Here is a 16936-nt window from a genome sequence, read left to right on the forward strand (position 1 = left end):
GAATTCTGTGATATTATGCTTTAATTCCAGAGTGCTGGCTTCAAAATGTAAATTTTTAATATTTTCCACCAGATGGCGCCATTTTTCTCATGTTTAGCCTATGGAGCAAATACATGCTTTTCCCCTATTTTCTGTTTGCTGTATTATAGAGCACTGCAGACCAATGAATAAATGATGCAGCTAAAATTGTGTGAATGTATTGGTATGGATGTCAGAGTGTGTTTTGTATGTGTGTTTTGAGGTGTGTGTGTGTGTTTGTGTGTAAAAACAACAGTGGCATTATGTAAAACTGGCATTTAAAGGGTTAAAATACTGAAAATTAATGAATATTTGGTAGTCATAATCAGGACTGATGTTGGTTAAAGAAATTTAAGACAGTGAAAGAGGAAGATAATATTAATATATAATATTTGTATGGCAGTTTTTTGACACCAACATTTTTGTCCTCTAAGGTCGTGTGTGTGTGTGTGTGTGTGTGTGTGTGTTTTAAATCTGACACTGCACAAAAAATAATGCATCAAAATCAATGTTGTTTCTAATCATTGACATTGAGATTGTGATAATCCAAAACAATAATAATAATAATTAAATAAAAAAACTCCCCTTAACATTTAATGTATGGAAATATATATTATATTTTAAAAAAAAATAACAGTGGCATTATATAAGCAAACTGGAATTTAAAGGGTTAAAATCCTGAAAATTATTGAATATTTGGTAGTTATGATCAGTACTGATGTTGGTTAAAATTATTATTGTTTTTTGACGCGAACATTTTTGTCCTCTAAGGACCTCTGAGTAACTTTTTTTAAAATTGACGCACAAGGGTTAAGAGATTTTCAAGGGACTCTGTGCATTTTTACAAATTAATTAATCACAAAATAACTGTACATAAATAAAAATCTCGTTGCTTATGGAATTGAGTTCAAAGGTTAAACACACCCACTGAGCGCAAACCCGGAAGTGTTAATCCAGCTCACATGTGAATTTCATGACGCTAGTGCAGTTTGTAAACATTCCCTTTTTAGTCCAGTTTAACGGGGTGTTTACGGTTTAGAAAATGTTGTTGTTATTTGCACTTGCTGGAAACGGAATAAACTTTAATAAGTTGTTGTTGTTTTTTTTATTTATCTATTAGCCTTCTTGAACTGCGGGTGCTTTGCTGACGAGTTCCTACAACATGTCTTGAATTTAAGAGCCAGAATTTATGACTGTGCTCCTATGGTTCGATTCTCAAAGTAAGTTTAATAATATTTAACTTTATGGTGGATGTTAGTGATGGCAAAATGAAGCCATCAATAGTGGATGTGTTGAGCGTGTTTTAATTATGTGTGGGTTCTTGTATCATGTCTATTCTTTTCAGGTTGCCTTTCAGATGATTGGTGAGGAAATATGACTGTGATGTGTGTTTCACCCCCATGATCATTGCAGCTGACTTCATGGGCTCTGCAAAAGCCAGAGAGAGTGAATTAACCACCAACAAGTGTAAGTTATATACTCCGCACTTGAGTTTTACTGTAGGGGAGAGTGGAATTCTAGGCATAGGAAATGCAAGATGTGATATACACTGAATAGAAGCTTATGCTTAATGACTACTCATGTAATTGTAACATTTGTGTGCCATTCAGCTGATCGACCCTTGATTGTCCAGTTTGCTGTCAAGGATGCACTGACGCTGGCAGAAGCAACTTGTTTTGTCTCTCCTTTTTCAGATGGGGTGTATCTGAACTGTGGCTGTCCACATTGGTAATACTAATATTAAACAAAAAATATACATAACTGTTTATGACATATGATGGCATGACATTTCACATACTACCTTAAATATTTGCAAATATATACAGTATATACACTGATCAGCCACTACATTAAAACCACCTGCCTAATATCGTTTAGGTCCCCCTCGTGCCGCCAAAACAGCTCTGACCTGTTGAGGCACGGACTCCACAAGACCTCTTAAGGTTTCTTGTGGTATCTGGCACCAAGATGTTAGCAGCAGATCCTTTAAGTCCTGTAAGTTGCAAGGTGGGGCTTGTTGGTCCAGCACATCCCATAGATGCTCAGTCGGATTGAGAACTGGGGAATTTGGAGGCCAAGTCAACACCTTGATCTCTTTGTCATGTTCCTCAAACCATTCCTGAACAATGTGTGCAGTGTGGCAGGGCGCATTATCCTGCTGAAAGAGGCCACTGCTATTAGGGAATACCATTGCTATGAAGGGGTGTGCATGATCTTCAACAATCTTTAGGTAGGTGGTACGTGTCAAAGTAACATCCACATGAATGCCAGGACCCAAGATTTCCTAGCAGAACATTGCCCAGAGCATCATACTGCCTCCGCTGGCCTGCCTTCTTCCCATAGTGCATCCTGCTGCCATTTCTTCCCCAGGTAAATGATGCACACGCACCCAGCCGTCCACATGACCTAAAAGAAAACGTGATGCATCAGACCAGGCCACCTTCTTCCATTGCTCCATGGTCCAGTTCTGATGCTCACACGCCCATTGCAGGCACTTTTGGCAGTGGACAGGGGTCAGCATGGGCACTCTGACTGGTCTGCACCTACGCAGCCCCATACGCAGCAAGCTGTGATGCACTGTGTGATCTGACACCTTTCTGTCATGGCCAGCATTAAGTTTTTCAGAAATTTGTACTACAGTAGCTCTTCTGTGGGATCGGACCAGACGGGCTAGCCTTCGCTCCCAATACGCATCAATGAGCCTTGGGCGCCCATGACCCTGTCGCCGGTTCACCAGTTGTCCTTCTTTGGACCACTTTTGGTAGGTACTAACCACTGTATACCGGGAACACCCCACAAGAGCTGCCGTTTTGGAGATGCTCTGACCCAGTTGTCTAGTCATCACAATTTGGCCCTTGTCAAAGTCACTCAGATCCTTACGCTTGCCCATTTTTCCTGCTTCCAACACATGAAATTCAAGAACTTACTGTTCACTTGTTGCTTAATATATCCCACCCCTTGACAGGTGCCATTGTAACGAGATAATCGATGTTATTCACTTCACCTGTCTGTGGTTTTAATGTTGTGGCTGATCAGTATACATACACTGGTGGCCAAAAGTTTGGAATAATGTACAGATTTTGCTGTTTTGGAAGGAAATTGGTACTTTTATTCACCAAAGTGGCATTCAACTGATCACAAAGTATAGTCAGGTCATTACTGATGTAAAAAACAGCACCATCACTATTTGAAAAAAGTCATTTTTGATCAAATCTAGACAGCAGCCATCACTCCAACACCTTATCCTTGAGTAATCATGATAAATTGATCATTTGGTGCTAGAAAATCACTTGCCATTATATCAAACACAGTTGAAAGCTATTTGGTTCATTAAATGAAGCTGAACATTGTCTTTGTGTTTGTTTTCGAGTTGTCACAGTATGCAATAGACTGGCATGTCTTAAGGTCAATATTAGGTCAAAAATGGCAAAAAAGAAACAGCTTTCTCTAGAAACTCATCAGTCAATCATTGTTTTGAGGAATGAAGGCTATACAATGCTTGAAATTGCCAAAAAACTGAAGATTTCATACAAAGGTGTACACTACAGTCTTCAAAGATAAAGGACAACTGGCTCTAACAAGGACAGAAAGAGATGTGGAAGACCAGATGTACAACTAAACAAGAGGATAAGTACATCAGAGTCTCTAGTTTGAGAAATAGATGCCTCACATGTCCTCCGCTGACAGCTTCATTGAATTCTACCCGCTCAACACCAGTTTCATGTACAACAGTAAAGAGAAGACTCAGGGGTGCAGGCCTTATGGGAAGAATAGTAAAGAAAAAGCCACTTTTGAAACAGAAAAACAAAAAGAAAAGGTTAGAGTGGGCAAAGAAACACAGACATTGAACAACAGATAATTGGAAAAGAGTGTTATGGATCTTAACCCCATTGAGCTTTTGTGGGATCAGCTAGACTGTAAGGTGTGTGAGAAGTGCCCGACAAGACAGACACATCTATGACAAGTGCTACAGGAAGTGTGGGGTGAAAGGTCACCTGAGTATCTGGACAAACTGACAGCTAGAATGTCAAGGATCTGCAAAGCTGTCATTGCTGCACATGGAGGATGTTTTGATGAGAACTCTTTGAAGTAGTTTAAGAAGTTCTGAACATTGTTTTCAAATTGTAATTGTAATTTTTCATGTTATTAATGTCCTGACTATACATTGTGATCAGTTGAATGCCACTTTGGTGAATAAAAGTACCAATTTCTTTCCATAGGAGCAAAATCTGTATGCAGCAGTGTATGTGTGTGTTCACATATATATATATTTATTATTTTTTGTGTGTTTGTGTTCCGGTTTTCTGACGTCAGAAATCCAATTGTCTCTGAACAAGTTGTTTTTGCATCTTAATTTCAATAAGTGCTCTTTTTGAGCACTTTTTTGCTTATATATTTCATCAAACTCTTTGCTTTGAGCTCTTTTGAGTGTATTTTCAGAGAGCATCTCATTTCCTAACATTATAGATTTTTTTTTTTCTTGTCTTCAGAATTCATAAAGATATGAGGAAGACAGTGGACCTCTGTCAGAAGGTGGAGGCGGCAGGGTTGTCCTGGATTACAGTGCACGGTCGTACAGCTGACGAGAGGCATCAGCTGGTTCACTGGGACGCCATTAAGACGTCAAGGACAGCCTCTCCATCACAGTCATTGCCAATGGTGACATGAAGAGCATGCAGTATGTGGAAACCGCCTGTGACCTCACAGGAGTGGATGGTGCGTGTCAGTTGCGTGACATTTGATGTCAGGGTCCAAACTTTTGGTGTTTAAGTTATTTTCTTTAAGTGCTCTTTAGTGCTGCTCAATTGAAATGAAATTGAAAATCCAGATATGATCTTGTGTAATTATTAAACCACAGGGCTGTGATTGAGTGTGCGTACTGCTTGCTTCAAAGCTCCTGTCTGTATTGTGTTAGTGCATTATTACATTGTTTTCAGAGTGCTTCTGTGCTCCACAATTTCATCTCATGTTCAGTAACAGATGTGCTCTAGTCTAGTTTGATTCCTTTTGCTTACGTGCACGGAGTTAATTCCAAATATGTTTAGCTGCTACAAGTTGGTATGCAATTACAAATAATAATTTGGAAGTCCTATGGCACAGGAGGAGGAGAACATGTTAAAATGAGGTGCACATAATACAGCTGTTGTGACTTTGAACTTGGCTACAAAAGTCTTCCTGCAGTTGTCAGCCAAAATAAACCAAGGAACTCTAAACTGTCAAACTTTTAAGTGGGCCGTATAGCAATGTCCTGTGCAGGTTAAGATTTTATTACAGAAATATGTTACCATTGTATAATAATACTAATAATTTAAATATTACCATAATATAATATTTAAGTTGACAGTGTTCCAAAAATAATGATGATGAACAGTGGGCTGAGACAAAGTGTACAAAAAAGACATACACAGTGGATAGGGTACAATGTGAATACTAAGAAGACAGTGTTATTTTCTGTTTGTTTCAATTTTATTTTATTTGTTTGTTGTTGTTTTTTTTGGGGGGGGAGTTTGGTTCTTTGTAAGAGGATTCAATTGTGAACCCTTAAAGAATAGCTCTTTTTATTGGCAGTGGAGCATGGGCAAAACATTACCAAATTTTAGTCAAAAGGAATCGCTTAATAGTTTTTTTGTCTAGTTATAGAAAATTTGCAATTTGAAAAATAATTTTAAATCAAAGCATAATAATTTAATTCAAGGTTTTCCTCTCTTTGGAGTTTTATCCATAGAAATGAGTGTCAATGCTGTAATTCACACAAATTGCCACTGGTGGACGTCTGTACCGGTGTTGTTCACAAATCACTGCAGTTCAGCTCCTCCAACTCAATAAAAAAAAAAATATATAAATATTATTTTGGGATTTGTTTTTTGACAGTAATCGCTAAGTTAAAACTCATTTCAAAACAATACTAAATAATTTAATTCAAGGTTTTCCTTTCACTGGAGTTTTACCCATAAAAATAAGTGGCAGTGGTATAATCCACTCAAATCACAACTGGAGGGCGTTTGCCGTTGTGTAATTCACTCAAATCGCCACAGGAGGGCGTTTGCCGTGATGTAATTCGCTCATATCGCCACAGGAGGGCGTTTGCCGAGATGTAATTCGCTCATATCGCCACAGGAGGGCGTTTGCCGAGATGTAATTCGCTCAGATCGCCACAGGAGTGCGTTTGCCGTGATGTAATTCGCTCAGATCGCCACAGGAGGGCGTTTGCCGTGGTGTAATTCGCTCAAATCGCCACAGGAGGGCGTTTGCCTAGATGTAATTCGCTCAAATCGCCACAGGAGGGCGTTTGCCTAGATGTAATTCGCTCATATCGCCACAGGAGGGCGTTTGCCGTGATGTAATTCACTCAGATCGCCACTGGAGGGCATTTGCCGTGGTGTAATTCATTTAAATCGCTTCGTTTTGTTTTATCTCAATTTTAAAATTATTTTTAAAACTACAGAACACTCAAATTGGAGATGTCTGGGTTCAAATCCCTTTTATGCATTTTATTATTCTCATGTCATCTTCAGAATTATTCAAAAGAATAAAAGCTACCAGAGCACTAGGAGGAGTGAGTACTTGGTAGCTCACTATGGAAGAACAGCGCCTTCAGACCAAAAAAATACAGTGTTTAAAACCTGTTTCTTTAGCTTGAGAATTGTTTTAAAGACTTTTTCTCACAGAACAAGTGTCATGGGCCTTTAAACCTGAGAAGTGATGCTTCAAATGCCATTCAAGACATTGAATTATGCTTAAGAAGTTATTAACAACTTGGGCACAGAGACCAGCACAAGGAGATAGCTCGGTGTGGAAGGAGATCCCTTTCAAGCCAGAGAAGTATGGGTTCAGATCCCAAATGTCTGGAGCTATTCCAAGCCTTGAGCTGTTCTTGTTTTTAACTCTTCAGAATTATTTAAAAGATTTGGGGCCCACAGAACAGGCACATCTGTGAGCATTTGGTAGCTCAGTGTGGGAGAAGATGGTATTTGAACCAGGAGAGTCTGGGTTTGAGCCTTGGCTGAGACACAATTGGACAGTTGATGTTGAAGGAACTGAACTGGTAAGTTGGAAGGGTTTACAAGGTGTTTTTTTAAATATGCAAAACTTAAACAGATTGCTAGGAAAAGCTTGCATCCTTGTGCATAACCATTTGAATCCATCTTCAAGGAACCCGGGGGGGGGACCACACTTCATCATCCCCCCCTTTCTTGGTCAGGTTATGCCAACTGGCCTTCACATACAGGACAGTCACCCTGAACCACCTGGTTCAGTTTTAGTGCTCTTACCACTGAGCCACTGGAGCCTGCACATTAAGAGCACTTCTCCTCGGAGCTTTATCCTACACTCTATGTCTGGCCTATGGAACAAAAAGTACAAAGCAACATCATTTTGAAGTGACTTGCACCATCTCCTAGACACCCAGTTTACTGGGATGCAAGCCCAGAACTTCAGGTTTGTGGGTGCTTTGCTCTACCAGTTGAGCTACTGGCTTTTTAGGTTTGACTCTTTGTTATATTTCAGTCTAGACATTAAAAAATGAAACACTAGTGCTTAACTCTGGAGCCACTGAGCTTGGTTTACTTTTCATTGTGTTTGGGGGGGGGCTGATCTGTTACTTATGACTAAAGAAACTTAAACACTGCAGGTTTTTAACCCAGACTTCCAGGTATTTAGAGCAAATGCTAATCTACTGTGCCGTGTTTGGAGCATTTAACTGTGTGTCTTTGGGGTTGATGGTTTGTTACATTTGACTTAAGAAACCTAAAAGATGGGGGACTTGAACCCAGACTTTCAGGCATGATGGGTGAATGTTAATCTCTTGAGCCACTGATTCAGGTTGTTTGAGTTTGGGGTTAATGCCTTGTTACATTTGATGAAAGAACCTCAACATTTGTAGGACTTGAAACTGGACTTTCACATATGAAACACAGAAGTTCATCTGCTTAACCACTGAGTTGGGTGCGTTTTGCAGTCTGTTTTTGAGGTTGATGCTCTTTTACACTTAACTTAAGAATCTTAAAAGTTGCAGGATGAACATTTAACTCATGAGCCACTGTTTGTAGTTTTGTAGTGTGTTTTTAGGGTTGATGGCTTGTTATATATGATGAAAGAAACTTAAAGATCTGGAACTTAAACATTCAGGGATGAAAGGCAAACATTTATCTCTGCAGCCACTGAGTTTGGAGTGTTTTGTGATGTGTTTTTGGGTCAGTCATGTATTAAAACATCTGAAAATGAAAGAATTGGACCAAATGTCTTAACAATCAAGACATTAAGAGTATTATTAATCCTTTACAAGTTTTCTCAAACTCTTTTGCTGAAATGTAAAATGTCATAGTACATACATAAACTTAATACACCATAATACATAACTTGTAAATAACTAAATGTGGGTTTGAAGTATAAATGCTTTTATTCAAAGGTCTTTATATGCATTGTGTCATGTTTTGTGTAGAAAAGAAACTAGGCAAAAAGTCCTGCATTTTTTTGCACTGATTTTATTGTTCAGTGACACTGCATGTGTAATAGGCTTAATATTTGTTTCTCATAAGCAATAACAAGGCCAAAACTGCTAGAAAAACACACCAGAGAAATCTCTACCATGTGATTAAAATGGCACAATATTTAAGAAATCTTTAGGACTTATAATACATCAAATATAGAAACAGAATATTCCTGAGGACCCACAGGCACTGGTATACAGTACTTTAATCTCTCAAATCATGTTAAGCTACAAAGGCGGTTGTGAGAAAGTTCAACAAATGCTATTACAGAGAGTCCAATGGTGTATCGGGGTACAGAGCTACTATTGTATATACATGAATCCATAAATATGGCTTTGGGCCAGATTGATTGGCATGCAAAAATTGCACATTTAGCCCACAGATGTTAGGATTACATCCCATCTGTTTTCCTAATGCATAGTGATGTCAAGCAGGGCCAGCCACACCTTCACCAAAATGACCTCCCCTAAAAAACCTTCAGAAAGACACACAAAACCATTAACCTCAGTCAGAGTATAGCATTCTCTCTAAAAACATGAGCAATAGTGATAGTGATCTTTGCCTTGGCAAGCCACACTCATTGGACAACTTGGCTAAAAGGTGTCAATTTTGCACGGTTTCAGCAGGCCCGGCTCCAAAGGGGGGCCTGGCCCACCCAATCATGAACGTGGCCCACCTTGAGAACTACACCCACCTCTCCAACTGTTCGGCCCACCTTACATCATAGAGCTGGAGACAGGCCTGGGTTTCAGGACATAAATATACAGTATAAGGTTTGGTGCCCCCTAGAGGTACAAATGGTATTTACATAACCCTAACCGTACACACCGTTTGCACACCACAGGCTGTGCATGAGTGGGCTTGTTGCTCAAACACAAAAGTGTCAGACAGAGTACTTGCTCAGACAAATATGGAGGAAAAATCAACATACAGCATGTTACATTAGTTATTGTTTATCTTGGACCTTAGATCTTAGGGTTTAAAACATGGGGCCCAGGGGCCACAAGGTGGTGCTAGGGGGTACGCAGAAATATTAAGAGAAAAATTATGTAAAAGGACTGAATTTGACATTATTACTGTTTTATTCTGATTTTTAAAGACTACATATAAATTGAAATTGAATTGAAAATATTTTTCAAGTTTGTACCGTTGCTCTGTTAGTTGGTACAAAAAACAATTTATGCTGCCAACTTAATACAAAGTTAATATTTTTTAAATAAATTATTTCGGCTTTAGTGCAATGACAATACAAATGGTACTCATTGCATCTTGTTGAAACTTGTTGAAACTACAGAACTGTCCTGAAATGCGGCATATTGTTGTCTGGGTCAGGTACAGAAATTTGCAATGACAATATCATACTGCTGCACATTTTTCATTCAAGTCATTATAATTTATATAGCACTTTTCACAATACAAATAGCTTCAAACAAGGGTGTAGGTTTGGTTGGAAAGTTGATAGGGACATTCTTCAAAATGTTGATATTAAGAATGCAAGAATGTATCATGTCTATAGGCACAATATTTCCTCATATAACAAGTCCAATGTTTTTTCCTCTGCCCCACCATATTAAATATGAGCCTATTTTGTATTAGCACTATTTTGATCACAAAGTTTTAATTGTATTTCCTGTATTTTATAGACAAAACATGTTTTCCCCATCTTTTCCCAACTACCCCGATGTTCTTCACCAATGTGCAAAATAAAACGTATTGGCTAAATGTTTGCTATACTTTGTGTGCAAAACATTAATTAAAAATACAAACATAGACTGAGCTGCTTGCTTGACTCTCTCACACATGCCTGTCGTCATAGAAACACACACATACTAGACCCGTGCCTAATATTTTCTGCTCCCTGTATCTTTATAAACTTTATGGATGAATGCATTAAAATCAAACCACAAGTTTATTTGTATACCGAAAAAAAAACAAACAAAACAAAATATATAGCGCAGCCCCACTGGCCACCACTAATTTCTTAATTGTGGAAGGCAATCAGTTGTCAATGCATTTAAATTCATTATTTTCCTCAATTCTACAAACAATACCCCATAATGACAACATGAAAGAAGTTTGTTTGAAATCTTTGCAAATTTATAAAAAAATGTTTTAAAAAAAAAAATCACACATACATAAGTATTCACAGCCTTTGCTCAATACTTTGTTGAAGCACCTTTGGCACCAATTACAGCCTCAAGTCTTTTTGAGTATGATGCTACAAGCTTGGCACACCTATTTTTGGGCAGTTTCTCCCATTCTTCTTTGCAGGACCTCTCAAGCTCCATCAGGTTGGATGGGGAGCATCGGTGCACAGCCATTTTCAGATCTCTCCAGAGATGTTCAATCGGGTTCAAGTCTGGGCTCTGACTGGGCCACTCAAGGACATGGCGTTGTCCTGTAGCCACTCCTTTCTTATCTTGGCTGTGTGCTTAGGGTCGTTGTCCTGTTGGAAGATGAACCTTTGCCCCAGTCTGAGGTCCAGAGCGCTCTGGAGCAGGTTTTCATCAAGGATGTCTCTGTACATTGCTGCATTCATCTTTCCCTCGATCCTGACTAGTCTCCCAGTTCCTGCTGCTGAAAAACATCCCCACAGCATGATGCTGCCATCACCATGCTTCACTGTAGGGATGGTATTGGCCATGTGATGAGCGGTGCCTGGTTTCCTCCAGACATGACGCTTGCCATTCAGGCCAAAGAGTTCAATCTTTGTTTCTCATGATCTGAGAGTCCTTCAGGTGCCTTTTGGCAAACTCCAGGTGGGCTGTCATGTGCCTTTTACTGAGGAGTGGCTTCCGTCTGGCCACTCTACCATACAGGCCTGATTGGTGGAGTGCTGCAGAGATGGTGGTTCTTCTGGAAGGTTCTCCTCTCTCCACAGAGAAATGCTGGAGCTCTGTCAGAGTGACCATCAGGTTCTTGGTCACCTCCCTGACTAAGGCCCTTCTCCCCCGATCGCTCAGTTTGGCCGGGCAGCCAGCTCTAGGAAGAGCCCTGGTGGTTCCAAACTTCTTCCATTTACGGATGATGGAGGCCACTGTGCTCACTGGGACCTTCAATGCTGCAGAAGTGTTTCTGTACCCTTCCCCAGATCTGTGCCTCGACAAAATCCTGTATCGGAGGTCTACAGACAATTCCTTGGACTTCATGGCTTGGTTTGTGCTCTGACATGCACTGTTAACTGTGGGACCTTATATAGACAGGTGTGTGCCTTTCCAAATCATGTCCAATCAACTGAATTTACCACAGGTGGACTCCAATCAAGTTGTAGAAACATCTCAAGGATGATCAGTGGAAACAGGATGCACCTGAGCTCAATTTTGAGTGTCATGGCAAAGGCTGTGAATACTTATGCACATGTGATTTTTTTCGTTTTTTATTTTTAATAAATTTGCAAAGATTTCAAACAAACTTCTTTAATGTTGTCATTATGGGGTATTGTTTGTAGAATTTTGAGGAAAATATTGAATTTAATCCATTTTGGAATAAGGCTGTAACGTAACAAAATGTGGAAAAAGTGAAGCGCTGTGAATACTTTCTGGATGCACTGTATATGACCTATTTCCTAAGTGGTAAATTTGCCCAAATGTTGGTTGGGACATTTCAGATTTTCTGATGTTTCTATCATCCCTACCTTAATCTACACCTATGGTTTCAAAGCAGTTTTACAGAAAATAATGTTGAAATGCAAGTCATGTATTTTAGTATTTAATATGCATACACACTGTGCATATTTTGGTATCTGACACGGATGACCATGTTACTTTTGAGTACCATATACATGAAATTATATAGCTTATATATACATGAAATTATCTAGTGGATCATCATATTGTATTTGGGGGTCCTTGGCATCAAAAAGTTGAAAACTTTCCTAAAACTGTGGAGCTTTTCCAATGATAGCCAGCTTTGACATTTTAAAGTTTTATTCCTTTCTTGACAACTTATTTACAGCTGCATGTTTTCAGACAAAAACCAAAAGCTGTTATATGTTCTGACTGGTCACACCATTGCCGTGATCGATTCCTAAGGTAGGATTGGTCGTTAAAGTTTTGGTATGGGTCACGAAACTTTTGGATAAGTAGGCCTATGACTTCAGAATTACACCACTTTAAAAACACCAATGTTCTCTCGACATAGACAATGCATGCCAGGCAAACATGAGATTGACTGCATTTAGGATTCTGAACGCTGAACAAACACAATCCAGGCAGCAGTGTTAGGTCGGTGGGGGATGAAAGTGACAATTGCACCACACTCATGGAAGACTGAAGTTTATTCAGATAATTAGTGGTACTTGCTAAAGCAAAAATCACTAACCCATTGCTTTGTGTAGACAGGGTGTAACCCTAACTAGGAGCAAAAATAACACCCTGTCTACAGGGGTTTATTCAGAAGAATATCATTTAGACTTGAGGGTTGGTTCTTTTGACTTATGGCAACCTAGACTTGCCACGATATCATCATTTTCACACCGGTGTGGTGTTCACGTTTAAACCGACTAACACCGGTATTACCACTGGTTGGACGCTAAGTGGTACTATGGGGTAATTTTCGTTAAGCAACAGCCTACACAATAATGCAAGGCAGCTTGATTTCAAACTTTGAACTTTATTTTGTATTTATTTTATTTAAAATTTCAAATGAAAATGAAAACAATGAAGTGAAGTTAAAATGTGTGTTGTTCAACGTTTTGAAAGATGGCTTTTCAACACTTGTGAAGGGCAACATCTCTTTGGCAACGAACCTACTTACCTTTCATCCCAGGACCCAGTTTAGCTGCTTCGGAAGGGTAATGACTTTGAATATGTGTGAATAAATTCGTTTTGTTCCCTCCTAGGACTGGGCTATATGCAAGAAATATGTTCATGATATTTTTTAAAAAAAATAAAGAAAATCACAATATCCAATTATATCATCAACCCCCCAGCTGAGGGATCAGTGAATATTCTTGCTTTAGTGATTTTGCATTGAAAATTAAATTAATTTATTTAAAAATGAAAAACTTCTAAATTCAAATTGCACTTCAAACAAAACGAAAAAGCAATTAAAATAACGAAGTGGTCAAAAAATAAATAAATAATAATATATAACCACCTTTCCATTTACCGTCACGCTAGTATCCGTTTACGACAACAGGAGGAAAATTACTAATACATATTAAGATCTAAAAACTGAGCTGAGATGGTCTGAGGTCATTTGCAGCATTCTCATAGATGATCCTATTCTTGCAAAAAAAATTCAGAAGACTGAAACAAAGAAAGAGTGAGAACCCTTCACATACACGTGTTTCACGAGACTGCATGCCTCCAAACAAACCAAATCAGACATGCGCTTAGACGGCTTTTCTGTCATTCCGAATCCGAGATGTATTACAGTTACCCACCATGCACATTATATTCTCTACCTGCAATTAAACATCTTCTGTCAGTGCATGTACTTTGCTGCCTGTGTAATTTGATATGTTGGTAAAGAACATCTGGCTTTCAATGTGTTATTTAGGTTCATTTATCATGGGTTGCAAACTCTTCATCGGGCAACTATTCTTTATTTAAGGTTATTCTATTCGTAGGTTATTGTATTGATATTGAAAGTCCCAATCATAGTGTTTCCCCCTTTTTTTTTCACCCAATTTGGAATGCCCAATTCCCAGCGCACTTTTAAGTCCTTGTGGTCGCATATTGATTCGCCTCAATCCAGGTGGCGGAGGATGAATCCCAGTTGCCTCCGCGTCTGAGACCATCAATCCGCACATCTTATCACGCGGCTTGTTGAGTGCGTTGCCACGGAGACATAGCGCGTGTGGAGGCTTCACGCCACCCACCACGGAATCTGCGCTCAACACACCACGCGCCCCACCGAGAACAAACCACATTATAGTGACCACGAGGAGGTTACCCCATGTGACTCTACCCTTCCTAGTAACTGGGCCAATTTGGTTGCTTAGGAGACCTGGCTGGAGTCACTCAGCACACCCTGGGATTCAAACTAGTGAGCTAGCGAACTCCAGGGGTGGTAGCCATCATCTTTTACCACTGAGCTACCCAGGCCCCCTAATGTTTCCCCCTTTTACCCGGTATAAACAATTTGACACTGGTGTTGTCCCTTGTACCGAGTAAAACCGGTAACACCGTGGCAACCACATACTGCATAGCAACGCCCTGGCAACCGCCCCAAGCACCCTGCAGCATGGTGGCTGGTATTGCATGAGCAAGCACCACTCACATTTCTTTTGTAAAAATCTAGTTCGTAATGTCATGGTCTATCAGGCATTCTGCAGAAATAAAAGAGGACACTTGTTAACCTACAGCAAGTACTTTGTGTGCCAATGACCTTCTTTCTCCTAATCGGACTTCCTGTGAGGTTTTTTTCTGCCCACCTTGACAGCTCTATCAGCTGTTACATCATCAGCGTCACCACCGCTGCAAAACTCTGCAGCAACTTCCTGTATCAGGGCAGAGGGCACAGCGTAAAAAAGGAATATTCTGGGTACAAGATAAGCTCAGTCGACAGCATTTGTAGCATAATATTTATTACCACAAAAAATATTTAAACTTGTGCCTCCTTTTCCTTTAAAAAAATTCAAAAATCGAGGTTACAGTGAGACACTTACAATGGAAGTGAATGGGGACAATATTTGGAGGGTTTAAGAACAAAAATGTGAAGCTTTTATATTTTGTAAAAATACAAAATGATATACAAATGAGGCTTCATGCCACCCATGCTCAACTTACCATGTATCCTACTGAGAACAAACTGCATTATAGTGACCATGAGGAGGTTACCCCATGTGACTCTACCCTCCCTAGTAACTGTGCCAATTTGGTTGCTTAGGAGACCTGGCTGGAATCACTCAGCACTCCCTGGGATTTGAGCTAGTGAGCTCCAGGGGTGGTAGCCAGCATCTTTTACCACTGAGCTACCCAGGCCCCCTAATGTTGCTCTGTTTTATCCGGTATAAAATTTCACACTGGTGTTGTCCCTTGTACCGCGTAAAACCGGTAACACCGTGGCAACCACATCCCGCATAGCAACGCCCTGGCAACCGCCCCAAGCACCCTGCAGCATGGTGGCTGGTATTGCATGAGCAAGCACCACTCACATTTCTTTTGTAAAAATCGAGTTCGTAATGTCATGGTCTATCAGGCATTCTGCAGAAATAAAAGAGGACACTTGTTAACCTACAGCAAGTACTTTGTGTGCCAGTGACCTTCTTTCTCCTAATCGGACTTCCTGTGAGGTTTTTTCTGCCCACCTTGACAGCTCTATCAGCTGTTACATCATCAGCGTCACCACCGCTGCAAAACTCTGCAGCAACTTCCTGTATCAGGGCAGAGGGCACAGCGTAAAAAAGGAATATTCTGGGTACAAGATAAGCTCAGTCGACAGCATTTGTAGCATAATATTTATTACCACAAAAAATATTTAAACTTGTGCCTTCTTTTCCTTTAAAAAAATTCGAAGTTACAGTGAGACACTTACAATGGAAGTGAATGGGGACAATGTTTGGAGGGTTTAAGAACAAAAATGTGAAGCTTTTATATTTTGTAAAAATATAAAATGATAAAATGTTTGTATTATTTGAGCTGTAGAGTTGTTTAAATGGTCGTTTTAGGGTTTATGGCGTTACGTCATTATGGCAACAAAGTTGTAAAATTGGATATAACTTTACACAGAAAAGGTTAGTAGGCAATTTTACTACATTAAAATCATGTTAAAATATGCATATTGTGGCTATACTTTTAGAGTGATTATTTTAACATTTACAAATTGGAACCCATTCACTTCCATTGTAAGTGCCTCACTGTAGATTTTAAAGAAAAGGAGGGACAAGTCAAAATACATTTTTTTAGTAATCAACATTATGTCACAAATACTGTCAATTGAGCTTACCTTTTATTGAACCCGGAATATTCCTTTAAGCCTATTTTAGGATTTTACCATTTAACATTATAATTTTTTTTTATGATTATTTTGCACTGCAACATTATTTTATCCTTCCCTCAAATTCCCACCACCACAATGCATCTAGACTTTTTGCATTTTTGTAATTCTTTACATTATTCTCAATGTTGACACTGTTTAGATTCTAATTACTCTACTATATACAATAAATTACTGTATAACACCCTGTCTACACCAGGCGTGTCCGTTGACGTGACACAACAGCTTGAGGCTGTCTACACTGGACTCGTCGACACAAACGTCCTAAACCGCTTAATTTGTGTAGTAGCGGCACCGTGTGCAGTGCAATATAGAATGCGACACCCGCTTATTGTCACGCAATGGATGCTTCCAGTGTAGACAGCATCATTGATTTTAACGGGGTTCTATTGCTTTTGATGCGACATGACGTGCCACTCACGTCCAGTGTAGACAGGGCGTCACAATGTTTTTATATAAATCAGCATTAAATGTAGTACAATAAA

The 16936-nt window shown here is 39.5% G+C and overlaps 1 long non-coding RNA gene across 2 annotated transcripts; it reads left to right on the forward strand.

Annotated features, from left to right (window-relative positions):
- Positions 1–966: 966 nt before the first annotated feature.
- LOC127436547 (uncharacterized) lies at positions 967–10311 on the forward strand. 2 transcript variants are annotated; one of them, XR_007896423.1, is made up of 5 exons: positions 967–1238; positions 1364–1485; positions 1629–1746; positions 4509–6233; positions 6275–10311. It is a non-coding gene; the product is annotated as an uncharacterized LOC127436547 (long non-coding RNA). The 2 variants fall into 2 exon arrangements; XR_007896422.1 differs by having other exon boundaries at positions 4509–10311.
- The last annotated feature ends 6625 nt before the right edge of the window (positions 10312–16936 follow it).

The sequence above is a fragment of the Myxocyprinus asiaticus genome, chromosome 47 (genome assembly GCF_019703515.2).
Source record: "Myxocyprinus asiaticus isolate MX2 ecotype Aquarium Trade chromosome 47, UBuf_Myxa_2, whole genome shotgun sequence".
Taxonomy (NCBI): Eukaryota; Metazoa; Chordata; class Actinopteri; order Cypriniformes; family Catostomidae; genus Myxocyprinus; species Myxocyprinus asiaticus.